Consider the following 13402-nt stretch of genomic DNA (forward strand, 5'->3'; position numbering starts at 1 on the left):
CGACACAATGTGCTAGCTAACTAGCAAGCTAGCTAGCACATGGTTTCGTTAGTTAGCTAGCACACGATGTCGCTCCCGCCTGCTGTGTACTGGGCACTGTTTTCCCGCAGTTCTGTTAATGAAGGTGAGAGCAGGTGTTCGGCAGGCGGGAGCGAAGGACAATCTCTACTAGTGATCTTACGTTTGATGACGAAGCTCCGAGGCATGCGTCAACATTGCTAAGCAGTTTACTTCGAAGAAGTGTGCCGATGCCTGTATCACTTTAAAAGAAGCACGTGATCAATGGGGCCAGGGTTCCATCCAGGCTCTGTCATAGCCGGCCGCGACCGGGAGACCCATGGGGCGGCGCGCACAATTGGCCCAGCGTCGTCCAGGGTAGGGGAGGGAATGGCCGGCAGGGGATGTAGCTCAGTTGGTAGAGCATGGCGTTTGCAACGCCAGGGTTGTGGGTTCGATCAAATAATGTATGCACTAACTGTAAGTCGCTCTGGATAAGAGCGTCTGCTAAATGACTAAAATGTAAATGTAATGTAAATGTTCTGGTCTGGAATCACGGTTTCGACTGCTCCTACAGTTTTGCTTCAGTACTGCATGTTAACTGACGGCCAGCCCAGAAAGACAATTTCCATACTCGGCTACATAGAGAAGTCAGATTAGAAAATTCCTAATAAAACATTTTAGTCATCACCTTTGTTCACAAATCATCCACTGAATTATTCAAATAATTGTCGCTGAGGCCGATTTTTTTTCAATCACTCACAACCGAAGATATTAACATTTTATATTCATCCAATGTCTGCCATGTTTTTGGATGACGTGATGCTCACGCTGCTCCCTGTGTGCCCTGAGTACTCTTGCGCATGTGATGTTGGTCCATATAAACCGGATTCAACATACACTACCGGTCAAAACTTTTAGAAAACCTACTCATACAAGGGTTTTTCTTTATTTTTTACTATTTTCTACATTGTAGAATAAAAGTGAAGACATCAAAACTATTAAATAACACATATGGAATCGTGTAGTAACCAAAAAAGTGTTAAACAAATCAAAATATATTTTATATTTGAGATTCTTCAAATAGCCACCCTTTGCCTTGATGACAGCTTTGCACACTCATTTTCAATCTCTCCTTGTCCCAGTCTGTAAACCCAATTTCAAGTTCACCACCATTGTCCCTGTTCCCAAGAACTCCAAAGAAACATACTTAAATGACTATCGCCCTGTATCACTCACATCCGTAATTATGAAGTGCTTTGAAAGGCTGTTCATGACACACATCAACACCATCATCCCAGACACCCTAGGCTGCGCCTCTTCCCCCTCAGGAGGCTGAAGAGATTTGGCATGGGCCCTCAGATCCTCAACAAGTTCTACAGCTGTACCATGGAGACAATCTTGACTGGCTGGCATCACCGCTCGGTATGTCAATCAAATCAAATCAAATGTATTTATAAAGCGCTTTTTACACCAGCAGAGGTCACAAAGTGCTATACCGCAAAGCGCTACAAAGGGTGGTGTGGACAGCCCAGTACATCACTGGGGCCGAGCTACTTGCCATCCAGGACCTTTATATCAGGCGGTGTCAGAGGAAGGCCCGAAAGCCATAGACTGTTCACTATGCTACCGTCCGGCAAACGGTACCGGAGCATCGGCTCTCAGACCAACAGGTTCCGAGACAGCTTCTACCTCCAAGCCATAAGACTGCTAAATAGCCAAACGGCTAAATAGTCAATTATTGGTACCCAAACTATCTGCACTATAAATAAATAAAATACACTATCTTGCACTGACCCTAAGCACACTTACTAGACTTTATATACACACTCACTTACACAAACTGTCACTCCCACACAAATTCCTCATACATTGAAACACTACATACGCACACACACACACACACACATAACACACACGCATACCGACACAACACAAACAAACATACATACACACTTTTACACTCACCACGTGCTGCTACTCTGTTCTTTATTTTACTCTTGTTATTATCTATCTTGATGCCTAGTCACTTTACCCTGCCGTCATGTACATATCTACCTCAAATACCTTATTATTATCTATCCTGATGCCTAGTCACTTTACCCTGCCTTCATGTACATATCTACCTCAAATACCTTATTATTATCTATCCTGATGCCTAGTCACTTTACCCTGCCCTCATGTACATATCTACCTTAAGTACCTAGTACCTCTGCACATTGATTTGGTGCTGGTACTCCCAGTATAGAGCTCCATTCTTGTGTAGTTAATTGTATTCCTCTTGTGTTAGTTTCTATGTTTTGTTTTATTGTATTATTTCATGCAGGAACCAATGGGATACTCGAGGGGGGCGTTCATGCAGGAACCAATGGGATGTTCGAGGGGGGGGGGGGGGGCGTTCGTGAGGGAACCAATGGGATACAGGAATGCCCACATGCATGAACGCCCCGAATTGCGGGTCGCAATCTCACACTATTGGAGTTTTTAGCAACAAACAATGGCAACCATCCTGAGTGAATTAGCAAACTACTGAGAATAATTTATCTCGGAATCCAAAAGCAACCAAGGTGGCAGCACTGGTGAAGTTCCTAGCATCTGCAAAACTGTAACAAATCCGGAGACTCAGCCCACGCCGAAATCAGGTAAGGTTTGCTAGCGTTTCACGCCGTATTACAGCAAGGGTTAATAACGTTAGAATTGTCTTGCTGTTGGGTAGCTAGCTAACGGTATATCGCTAGAACAAAAACATTAATTGTGAAGTTGTATACCTTCCATGCTACATCACTACAATCTCGTATTCGTTTCCTAGACGTATAACTAGTTAGCTAGATTGGTCTCATCATGCATTATGATTTGACGTTTGTAGTTACGTTTGCTGAACAGTCGTCTAGTTAGTGAGCTTCAAGCTTGCTAGGCAGATAACGGTATTATGTGCTAAGTGTATTGATGAAGAATTCGCAAAATGAATATCACGAACAGCTTTGTGCTAAAATAATATGCAATTCCTGATGCACTCCCTGGGTTTCGGTGACACGGCATGTGTTGTTCTGTGTCAGTCGCGCTGACCTGGCATGCAGACGTTGTCGTACCACCTCGGGGTTACTTCAGTGCAAACTCTCCTCCTGCGTGGCTTTGCGGTTCTGAACCGCGTAAAATCCCGTTTATTCTATTGCACCAGTGAAACCAATCTCCTTGAGTGAATTTAAGAAAGCATTTTTTAAAAAATGTTAATTAATAACAAACTGTTTGGTTTTTTAAATATTAGAAACATCACCATGTGGCTGGATATATTCGTAAGTATGTATATACTAGGCTATAGGTACTTAGTTGTATTAGTTGTATTGGTAGTTGTGGCAGTAGTTTTTATTAGTTGTGTAGTTGTATTAGTTGTATTGGTAGTTGTAGCAGTAGTTTTTATTAGTTGTGTACATATTAGAAGCTCTTGATCATGACTCGCATGCTGTTTTCACATAGGACTTATGGTATTTTGCCTGTAAAGAAAAATTGGCCAATGTTTGTGACCCCCTTGCAAACAGGTCCATTTTTTACCACATTCTTGCCTGCATATAACTTTTTATACCTGCTGAGTGGTAATAGTGGTGTGCAGATGTGGGTGGGTGTCAATTTTAATATATTTAATATACACCATCAAAAATAAATACATTATTAATTTGTTCAGGCACGTCCTAAGAAACATTAAGACCAATAAAATGTATTTTAATTTTGATTGTACATTTCAAAGATTTACATGTTAGTTTCAAACAAATCCTCTTGTTTTTTTTCCATCATTTTTTCCCTGTTGGGGAGAACAGAGGTACTATGGGTAACAGTGGTGGCAGGTAGCCTAGCCAGCTTGGGATTCAAACAAGCAACCTTTCGGTTAATGTCCCAACGCTCTAACCGAAAGGTTGCTTGTTTGAATCCCGAGCTGGCAAGGTGGAAAAATCGGCCGTTCTGCCCATGAGCAAGACACTTAAGTTCAAGTTATCTTTATTGTCCCAATTGGGAAATTTGATCTGCAGTCAGGGTTCAACAATAAAAATAAAAATAAACATTAAAAACAGTGACAACCAATATACACATAACATGAAACAATGAGATCGATTAAAAGGAGCAATCATTGTGCAAAAGTGCAGTAATAAATATACCTTTCATGTACAGATTCAGAAGTTTATGGCCTGTGGGATAAAATAGTTATTGGATCTGTTGCTTTTGAGTTTGGGAAGTCTAAAACATTTACATTTTAGTCATTTAGCAGACGCTCTTATCCAGAGCGACTTACAGTTAGTGAATACATATATTTTTTTTTTTTATACTGGCCCCCCGTGGGAATCGAACCCACAACCCTGGCGTTGCAAACGCCATGCTCTATCAACTGAGCTACATCCCTGCCGGCCATTCCCTCCCCTACCCTGGACGACGCTGGGCCAATTGTGCGCCGCCCATGAGTCTCCCGGTCGCGGCCGGCGGCGACAGAGCCTGGATTCGAACCCGGATCTCTAGTGGCACAGTTAGCACTGCGATGCAGTGCCTTAGACCACTGCGCCACTCAGGAGTAGTAAAACGATGACCTGAGGGGAGAAGCACAAAATGGTCGAGGAGGGGGTGATCAGGACAGTCTAGGATACTGTTAGCTCTCCTCACCACTCGCTTTCTGAATGTCACTGAGAGCTGTGCCCTGTTGCACCTCAATGACCTTGCTGGCCACCTTAACCACCCTGTCCAACCACCTTAACCACCCTGTCCAACCACCTTAACCACCCTGTCCAACCACCTTAACCACCCTGTCCAACCACCTTAACCACCCTGTCCAACCTATTATTGTTGCAAACATTAAGATTGGCCAAACCAGGCCACCATCGAGAACATCAATACGGAGTCAATAAAACTCCTGTAAAACAGTGTCATTGTCTTGCTGACATTAAAAGAGTTCCATCTTTCTCAACAACAGAAAAGCCGCTGCTGTCCCTTTTTTACAGATGGCGTCTGTGTTCTCCTCGTCAACGTGTTGTCCAGCGCTGTTCCCAGGTACTGACCAGCTGCCAATACCTGCAACCCTTTTCAGTGCTGAAAACAGAAGCCACTGAGAGTATAAAGGTGTAACAATGCCTTTTCCTCTCTCAAACCTACTTTCTGAACTCAAAGTAATCTACGAAGCAATCATGTTTATTAAGTACAGTGAGGGGAAAAAAGTATTTGATCCCCTGCTGATTTTGTACGTTTGCCCACTGACAAAGACATGATCAGTCGATAATTTTAATAGTAGGTTTATTTGAACAGTGAGAGACAGAATAACAACAAAAAAATCCAGAAAATCACATGTCAAAAATGTTATAAATTGATTTGCACTTTAATGAAGGAAATAAGTATCTGACTCCTCTGCAAAACATGACTTAGTACTTGGTGGCAAAACCTTTGTTGGCAATTTTTACATTTTACATTTAAGTCATTTAGCAGACGCTCTTATCCAGAGCGACTTACAGGAGCAATTAGCAATCACAGAGGTCAGACATTTCTTGTAGTTGGCCACCAGGTTTGCGCACATCTCAGGAGGGATTTTGTCCCACTCATTTACATTTACATCATTTAGCAGACGCTCTTATCCAGAGCGACTTACAAATTGACCCTCTTTGCAGATCTTCTCCAAGTCATTAAGGTTTCGAGGCTGACGTTTGGCAACTCGGACCTTCAGCTCCCTCCACAGATTTTCTATGGGATTAAGGTCTGGAGACTGGCTAGGCCACTCCAGGACCTTAATGTTATTCTTCTTGAGCCACTCCTTTGTTGCCTTGGCTGTGTGTTTTGGGTCATTGTCATGCTGGAATACCCATCCACGACCCATTTTCAATGCCCTGGCTGAGGGAAGGAGGTTCTCCCTTTAAGAGTGTGCTCCTAATATCAGCTCGTTACCTGTATAAAAGACACCTGGGAGCCAGAAATCTTTATGATTGAGAGGGGCTGAAATACCTATTTCCCTCATTAAAATGCAAATCAATTTCTAACATTTTTGACATGCGTTTTTCTGGATTTTTTTGTTGTTATTGTCTCTCACTGTTCAATTAAACCTACCATTAAAATTATAGACTGATCATTTCTTTGTCAGTGGGCAAACGTACAAAATCAGCAGGGGATCAAATACTTTTTTCCCTCACTGTATATGCAATCTGATAACAATTTTGTTGCTGGTAACGCAACTGATCACACCCACAGTCCTTCTGTAATCAGACTACATGTAACTGATCACACCCACAGTCCTTCTATAATCAGACTACATGTAACTGAACACACCCACAGTCCTTCTGTAATCAGACTACATGTAACTGATTACACCCACAGTCCTTCTGTAATCAGACTACATGCAACTGATTACACCCACAGTCCTTCTGTAATCAGACTACATGTAACTGATCACACCCACAGTATTTCTGTAATCAGACTACATGTAACTGATCACAGCCACAGTCCTTCTGTAATCAGACTACATGCAACTGATTACACCCACAGTCCTTCTGTAATCAGACTACATGTAACTGATCACACCCACAGTCCTTCTGTAATCAGACTACATGTAACTGATCACACCCACAGTCCTTCTGTAATCAGACTACATGTAACTGATCACACCCACAGTCCTTCTGTAATCAGACTACATGTAACTGATCACACCCACAGTCCTTCTGTAATCAGACTACATGTAACTGATCACACCCACAGTCCTTCTGTAATCAGACTACATGTAACTGATCACACCCACAGTCCTTCTGTAATCAGACTACATGTAACTGATTACATGTTAGTCACTCCCCAAAATAATAAAATGGGCCTAGCATATTTTGAGTTTAATTATGTTACATCCAAATGAATGAAATCAATAGTTCATTATTTTGTTAATTAAACAGACAAGACACCTACCCCATCAGTCAACACAAAACATTTTTATAGTAAGAATATAATGGAATATAACTGAATAAAATATAAATAATATTTTCCCCATATAATTGTGTCACAGGAACGTGTGAAACCGCTTTCATATAAAAAAGTGCTATTCCGAAACAGAGCCCATGCCGATTCTTTTTAATCCATGTTTCATCTCATTCCTACCATCATTCCACTTTGCGAGGGAGCAGGTCTTCTCTTCATACCGATAGAAATTAATAGCAATCCTATTTTCAAAAGCATTTGAGTCTCGTGTTCATTTTTCACAACCTCCGGCTTTTGGAGTTGCCTATACGCGATCAAGCTAAATAATAGGCCTACACTTGATTTAGGCTACATTATTGCATGCTAAATGTTTCTGATCGGTGATAGATGAGCAAACGAATAGATGAGCTATACCACCACTTATTTGCCCAGCCAGAAACCAATTAGCCAATTAACCAAATAGCCTATACAGACAGAGATTCAGTGAAGAAAGAAATCCGTCCGTGAAGTCACAGGCTTTTGGTTGGGGGTAGGCCTAGGCTACTAAACTGTCAAAATGTTCTAATAAATGAGTCAACTAGACAACATGATCATAAGCAGCACTCACCTCAACTTAGCTAACACTTCCACAGCCTAATTGTAGCCTAACCAATATCCAAACGGAGATTCAGTGAAAACAAAACATCTGACATTTGATTGATTTCTCAAGACTAGTCCCCACGCTTGTCTCAAAGCAGCGCGATTGGCTGTCCCAATCAAAACGGTGCTGAAATTATCATCTAGTTGAACACGCAGGTAGGCTATTGCTTCAAATTTATTACAATGATTGGATGACTTGGGAATTTTTCACTACGCAACAATTTGATGCATGCCTTCAATTGCATTAGCATGCTTTATTCCATTATTTTTGTAATTCTGTGATATTTATTACCACAGTAATTCTTTATGGATCCATCCAGTTGTGGTTAAGAAAACAGTATATGCTTCGTGTTGGGCTATGCGAAGAGCTGGGTGAAGTGTCATGCCTCGCAAAGTTTAGAGCTGCCAGGAGGATGGTAACGACGCTGCCTAGCAACCAGCAAAAGTTTAAGAGGGTAGTGCGTGCCAATGCCGCCTCAGCATTAAATAAAATAAAATAAAATGTATTGGTCACATACACATGGTTAGCAGATGTTATTGCGAGTGTAGCGAAATACTTGTTCTTCTAGTTCCGACTGTGCAGTAATATCTAGCAAGTAGTACCTAACAGTTCCACAACAAATATCTAATACACACAAATCTAAGTAAAGGAATGGAATAAGAATATATAATTATATGGATGAGCAATGTCAGTATCATGATCAGAGTGGCATAGTCTAAGATGCAATAGATAGTATAGAATACAGTATATACATATGAGATGGGTAATGCAAGATATGTAAACATTATTACGATAGTATAGAATACTGTATATACATATGAGGTGAGTAATGCAAGATCTGTAAACATTATTAAAGTGGCATTATTAAAGTGACTAGTGTTCCATTTATTAAAGTGGCCAGTGATGTTCAAGTCTGTATGTAGGCAGAAGCGCCTCCGTGCTAGTGATGGCTGTTTAACAATCTGATGGCCTTGAGATAGAAGCTGTTTTTCAGTTTCTCGGTCCCAGCTTTGATGCACCTGTACTGACCTCGCCTTCTGGATGATAGCGGGGTGAACAGGCAGTGGCTCTGGTGGTAGTTGTCCTTGATTATCTTTTTGGCCTTCGTGTGACATCGGGTGCTGAAGGTGTCCTGGAGGGCAGGAAGTTTGCCCCCGGTGATGCGTTGTGCAGACCGCACAACCCTCTGGAGAGCCCTGCGGTTGTGGGCGGTGCAGTTGCCGTACCAGGCGGTGATACAGCCCGACAGGATACTCTCAATTGTGCATCTGTAAAAGTTTGTGAGGGTTTTAGGTGACAGACCAAATTTCTTCAGCCTCCTGAGGTTGAAGAGACGCTGTTGCGCCTTCTTCACAACACTGTCTGCGTGGGTGGACCATTTGAATTTGTCAGTGATATGTACGCCGAGGAACTTCACTTTCCACCTTCTCCACTGCTGTGGATAGGGACGTACTTCCTCAGCTGTTTCCTGAAGTCCACAATCATCTCCTTTGTTTTATTGACGTTGAGTGAGAGGTTATTTTCCTGACACCACACTCCGAGAGCCCTCACCTCCTCCCTGTAGGCTGTCTCATCGTTGTTGGTAATCAAGCCTACTACTGTTGTGTCATCTGCAAACTTGATGATTGAGTTGGAGGCGTGCATGGCCACGCTGTCATGGGTGAACAGGGAGTAAAGGAGGGGGCTGAGCACACACCCTTGTGGGGCCCCAGTGTTGAGGATCAGTGAAGTGGAGATGTTGTTTCCTACCTTCACCACCTTTGGGTGGCCTGTCCTGAAGTCCAGGACCCAATTGCACAGGGTGGGGTTGAGACCCAGGGCCTCAAGCTTAATGATGAGCTTGGAGGGTACTATAGTGTTGAATGCTGAGCTATAGCCCATGAACAGCATTCTTACATAGGTATTCATCTTGTCCAGATGGGATAGGGCAGTGTGCAGTGTGATGGCGATTGCATCGTCTGTGGACCTATTGGGGCGGTAAGCAAGTTGAAGTGGGTCTAGGGTGACAGGTAAGGTGGAGGTGGTATGATCCTTGACTAGTCTCTCAAGGCACTTCATGATGACCTTTAGTGAGTGCTACGCGGTGATAGTCATTTAGTTCAGTTACCTTTGCATTCTTGGGTACAGGAACAATGGTGGCCATTTTGAAGCATGTGTGGACAGCAGACTGGGATAGGGAGAGATTGAATATGTCTGTAAACACACCAGCCAGCTGGTCTCTGATGACGCGGCTAGGAATGCCGTCTGTGCCGGCAGCCTTGCGAGGGTTAACACGTTTAAATGTCTTACTCACATCGGCCACGGAGAAGGAGAGCCCACAGTTCTTGGTAGCTGGCCGCGTCGGTTGCACTGTGTTATCCTCAAAGCGGGCAAAAAACTTGTTTAGCTTGTCTGGCAGCAAGACGTCGGTGTCCGCGACGTGGCTGGTTTTCCTTTTGTAGTCAGTGATTGTCTGTAAACCCTGCCACATACGTCTCGTGTCTGAGCTGTTGAATTGCGACTCCACTTTGTCTCGATATTGACATTTTGCCTGTTTGATTGCCTTGTGGAGGGAACGACCACTCTGTTTGTATTCTGTCACCTTGCCATGGTTAAAAGCGGTGGTTCGTGCTTTGTTTTTTGTGAATGCTGCCATCTCTGGTTAGGGTTGGTTTTAATAGTCACAGTGGGTACGACATCTCCTGTACCCACTCTGAATCAGCGTATATGTCTATATTATTCTCAGAGGCTACCAGGAACATATCCCAGTCCGCGTGATCAAAACAATCTTGAAGCGTGGATTCCGATTGGTCAGACCAGCGTTGAATAGTCCTTAGCACAGGTGCTTCCTGTTTGAGTTTCTGCCTATAGGAAGGGAGGAGTAAAATGGAGTCGTGGTCAGATTTGCCGAAAGGAGGTCGGGGGAGGACCTTGTATGCATAGCGGAAATTAGTGTAGCAGTGATCCAGTGTTTTTCAAGCGCGAGTGCTACAGTCAATATTCTGATAGAATTTAGGTAGCCTTTTTCTCAAATTTGCTTTGTTAAAATCCACACCTACAATAAATGCTGCCTCAGGATATATGGTTTCCTGTTTGCATGAAGTCCAGTGAAGTTCCTTGAGGGCCGTCGTGGTATCGGCTTGAGGGGGGATATACACGGCTGTAAAAATAACCAAAGACAATTCTCTTGGGAGATAATACGGTTGGCATTTGATTATTACATTTACATTTTAGTCATTTAGCAGACGCTCTTATCCAGAGCGACTTACAGGAGCAATTAGGGTTAAGTGCCTTGCTCAAGGGCACATTTACGTCATTTAGCAGACGCTCTAGTCCAGAGCGACTCACAAATTGATGCATTCACCCTATAGCCAGTGGGATAACCACTTTACAATTTTTATTTTTTTTTGGGGGGGGGGGGGGGGGGGGGTAGAAGGATTACTTTATCCTATCCCAGGTATTCCTTAAAGAGGTGGGGTTTCAAATGTCTCCGGAAGGTGGTGAGTGACTCCGCTGTGGGGTGGGGGGGGGGGTGGGGGGGTAGAAGGATTACTTTATCCTATCCCAGGTATTCCTTAAAGAGGTGGGGTTTCAAATGTCTCCGGAAGGTGGTGAGCGACTCCGCTGTGTGTGTGGGGGGGGGTAGAAGGATTGCTTTATCCTATCCCAGGTATTCCTTAAAGAGGTGGGGTTTCAAATGTCTCCGGAAGGTGGTGAGTGACTCCGCTGTCCTGGCGTCGTGAGGGAGCTTGTTCCACCATTGGGGTGCCAGAGCAGCGAACAGTTTTGACTGGGCTGAGCGGGAACTATGCTTCCGCAGAGGAAGGGGAGCCAGCAGGCCAGAGGTGGATGAACGCAATGCCCTCGTTTGGGTGTAGGGACTGATCAGAGCCCGAAGGTACAGAGGTGCCGTTCCCCTCGCTGCTCCAAAGGCAAGCACCATGGTCTTGTAACGGATGCGAGCTTCAACTGGAAGCCAGTGGAGTGTGCAGAGGAGGGGGGTGACGTGAGAGAACTTGGGAAGGTTGAACACCAGACGGGCTGCGGATTATGAGGTATTCTAGGTCGGGTGAACAAAATGACTTGAGTTCCTGTGAGTCGTTAATCATGAAACAAACTCCCCCACCCTTCTTCCCGGAGAGATGTTTATTCCTGTCGGCTCGATGTACTGAGAACCCAGATGGCTGTATGAACGGGGACAGTATATCCCGAGAGATACATATTTCCTTGAAACAGAGTATGTTACAATCCCTGATGTCTCTCTGGAAAGCAACCCTTGCCCTGATCTCGTCCACTTTATCTAGGGACTGAACGTTAGCGAGTAATATACTCGGAAGCAATGGGTGGTGTGCGCGCCTCCTAAGTCTGACTAGAAGACCGCACCGGCTGCCTCTCCTCCGACGCCGTTGTTTTTGGTCGGCCTCTGAAATCAGTTCCAATGCCCTGGGTGGTGCGGACGAAGGATCCGCTTCGGGAATGTCATATTCCTGGTCGTAGTGTTAAGTTGACGCCACTCTGATATCCAATAGTTCTTCCCGGCTGTATGTAATAACACTTAAGATTTTCTGAGCTAACAATGTACGTTTCCTAAGGACTAGAAGCGAGGAAGCCCTCTCTGGCGGCGCCATTTTCGAAACCGTAGGCTGAACATTACAGAAATGATTTTTTACATAGCAGGGTTGTCCCCAGCACACGGTGCACCCGTGTGATGATCATGCTGTTTAATCAGCTTCTTGATATGTCAGGTGGCTGGATTATCTTGGTAGAGGAGAAATTGCTCACTAACAGGGATGTAAACACATTTGTGCACAACATTTGAGAGAAATAAGCTTTTTGTGCATATTGAAACATTTCTGGGATCTTTTATTTCAGCTTGTGAACATAGGACCAACACTACATGTTGCGTTTAGATTTTTGTTCAGTGTATGAAGAGTGGTACTCAGTGATGTATTGAATTTGCCCCAAACATAATGCTTTGTATTAGTGCCTTATTGCAAACAGGATGTATGTTTTGGAATATTTGTGTTCTGTACAGGCTTCCTTCTTTTCACTCTGTCATTTATGTTAGTATTGTGAAGTAACTACAATGTTGTTGATCCATCCTCAGTTTTCTGCTATCACAGCCATTAAACTCTTTAACTGTTTTAAAGTCACCATTGGTCTCGTGAAATCCCTGAGCAGTTTCCTTCCTCTCCGGCAACTGAGTTAGGAAGGACGCCTGTATCTTTGTAGGGACTGGGTGTATTGATACACCATCCAAAGTGTAATTAATATTGTCACCATGCTCAAAGGTCTTTCTTATTTTCATTTTTTTGGTCTACTAATAGGTGCCCTTCATTGCGAGTGCATTGGAAAACCTCCCTGATCTTTGTGGTTGAATCTGTGTTTGAAATTCACTTCTTGACTGAGGGACCTTACAGATTATTGTATGTCTGGGGTAGAGAGATGAGGTAGTCATTAAAACATCATGTTAAACACAATTATTGAACACAGTCCATGCAATATATTATGTGACTTGTTAAGCACATGTTTACTCCAGAATTTATTTTGGCTTGTCATAACAAAGGAGTTGAATACTTATTTACTCAAGACATTTCAGTTTTTCATTTTTAATTTGTAAAAATTCATAAAAACATTATTCCACTTTGACATTATGGGGTATTTTGTGTAGGCCAGTGACACAAAAAAAATCTATTTAATCTAGTTTAATTTCAGGTTGTAACACAACAAAATGTGGAAAAAGTCAAGGGGTGTGAATACTTTCTGAAGGCACTGTACATATCTATCTCAATTACCTCTTACCCCTGCACATCGACATGGTACTGGTACCCCGTGTATATAGCCAAGTTATCTTTACTCATTGTG

General features: G+C 43.3%; 1 protein-coding gene across 4 annotated transcripts in view; it reads left to right on the forward strand.

Moving 5' to 3' along the window:
- Positions 1-2449: 2449 nt before the first annotated feature.
- LOC311129732 (1-acyl-sn-glycerol-3-phosphate acyltransferase gamma-like) overlaps positions 2450-13402 on the forward strand; it is a 31490-nt gene continuing 20537 nt past the window's right edge. For all 4 annotated transcript variants that reach the window (XR_014613303.1, XR_014613304.1, XM_084162147.1 and 1 more), the window contains exon 1: positions 2450-2639. The gene's annotated coding sequence lies outside the window, so the exon portion shown is untranslated. The remainder of the gene's footprint in view (positions 2640-13402) is intronic.

Source organism: Coregonus lavaretus (genome assembly GCF_964263955.1).
Source record: "Coregonus lavaretus genome assembly, chromosome: 5".
Taxonomy (NCBI): domain Eukaryota; kingdom Metazoa; phylum Chordata; class Actinopteri; order Salmoniformes; family Salmonidae; genus Coregonus; species Coregonus lavaretus.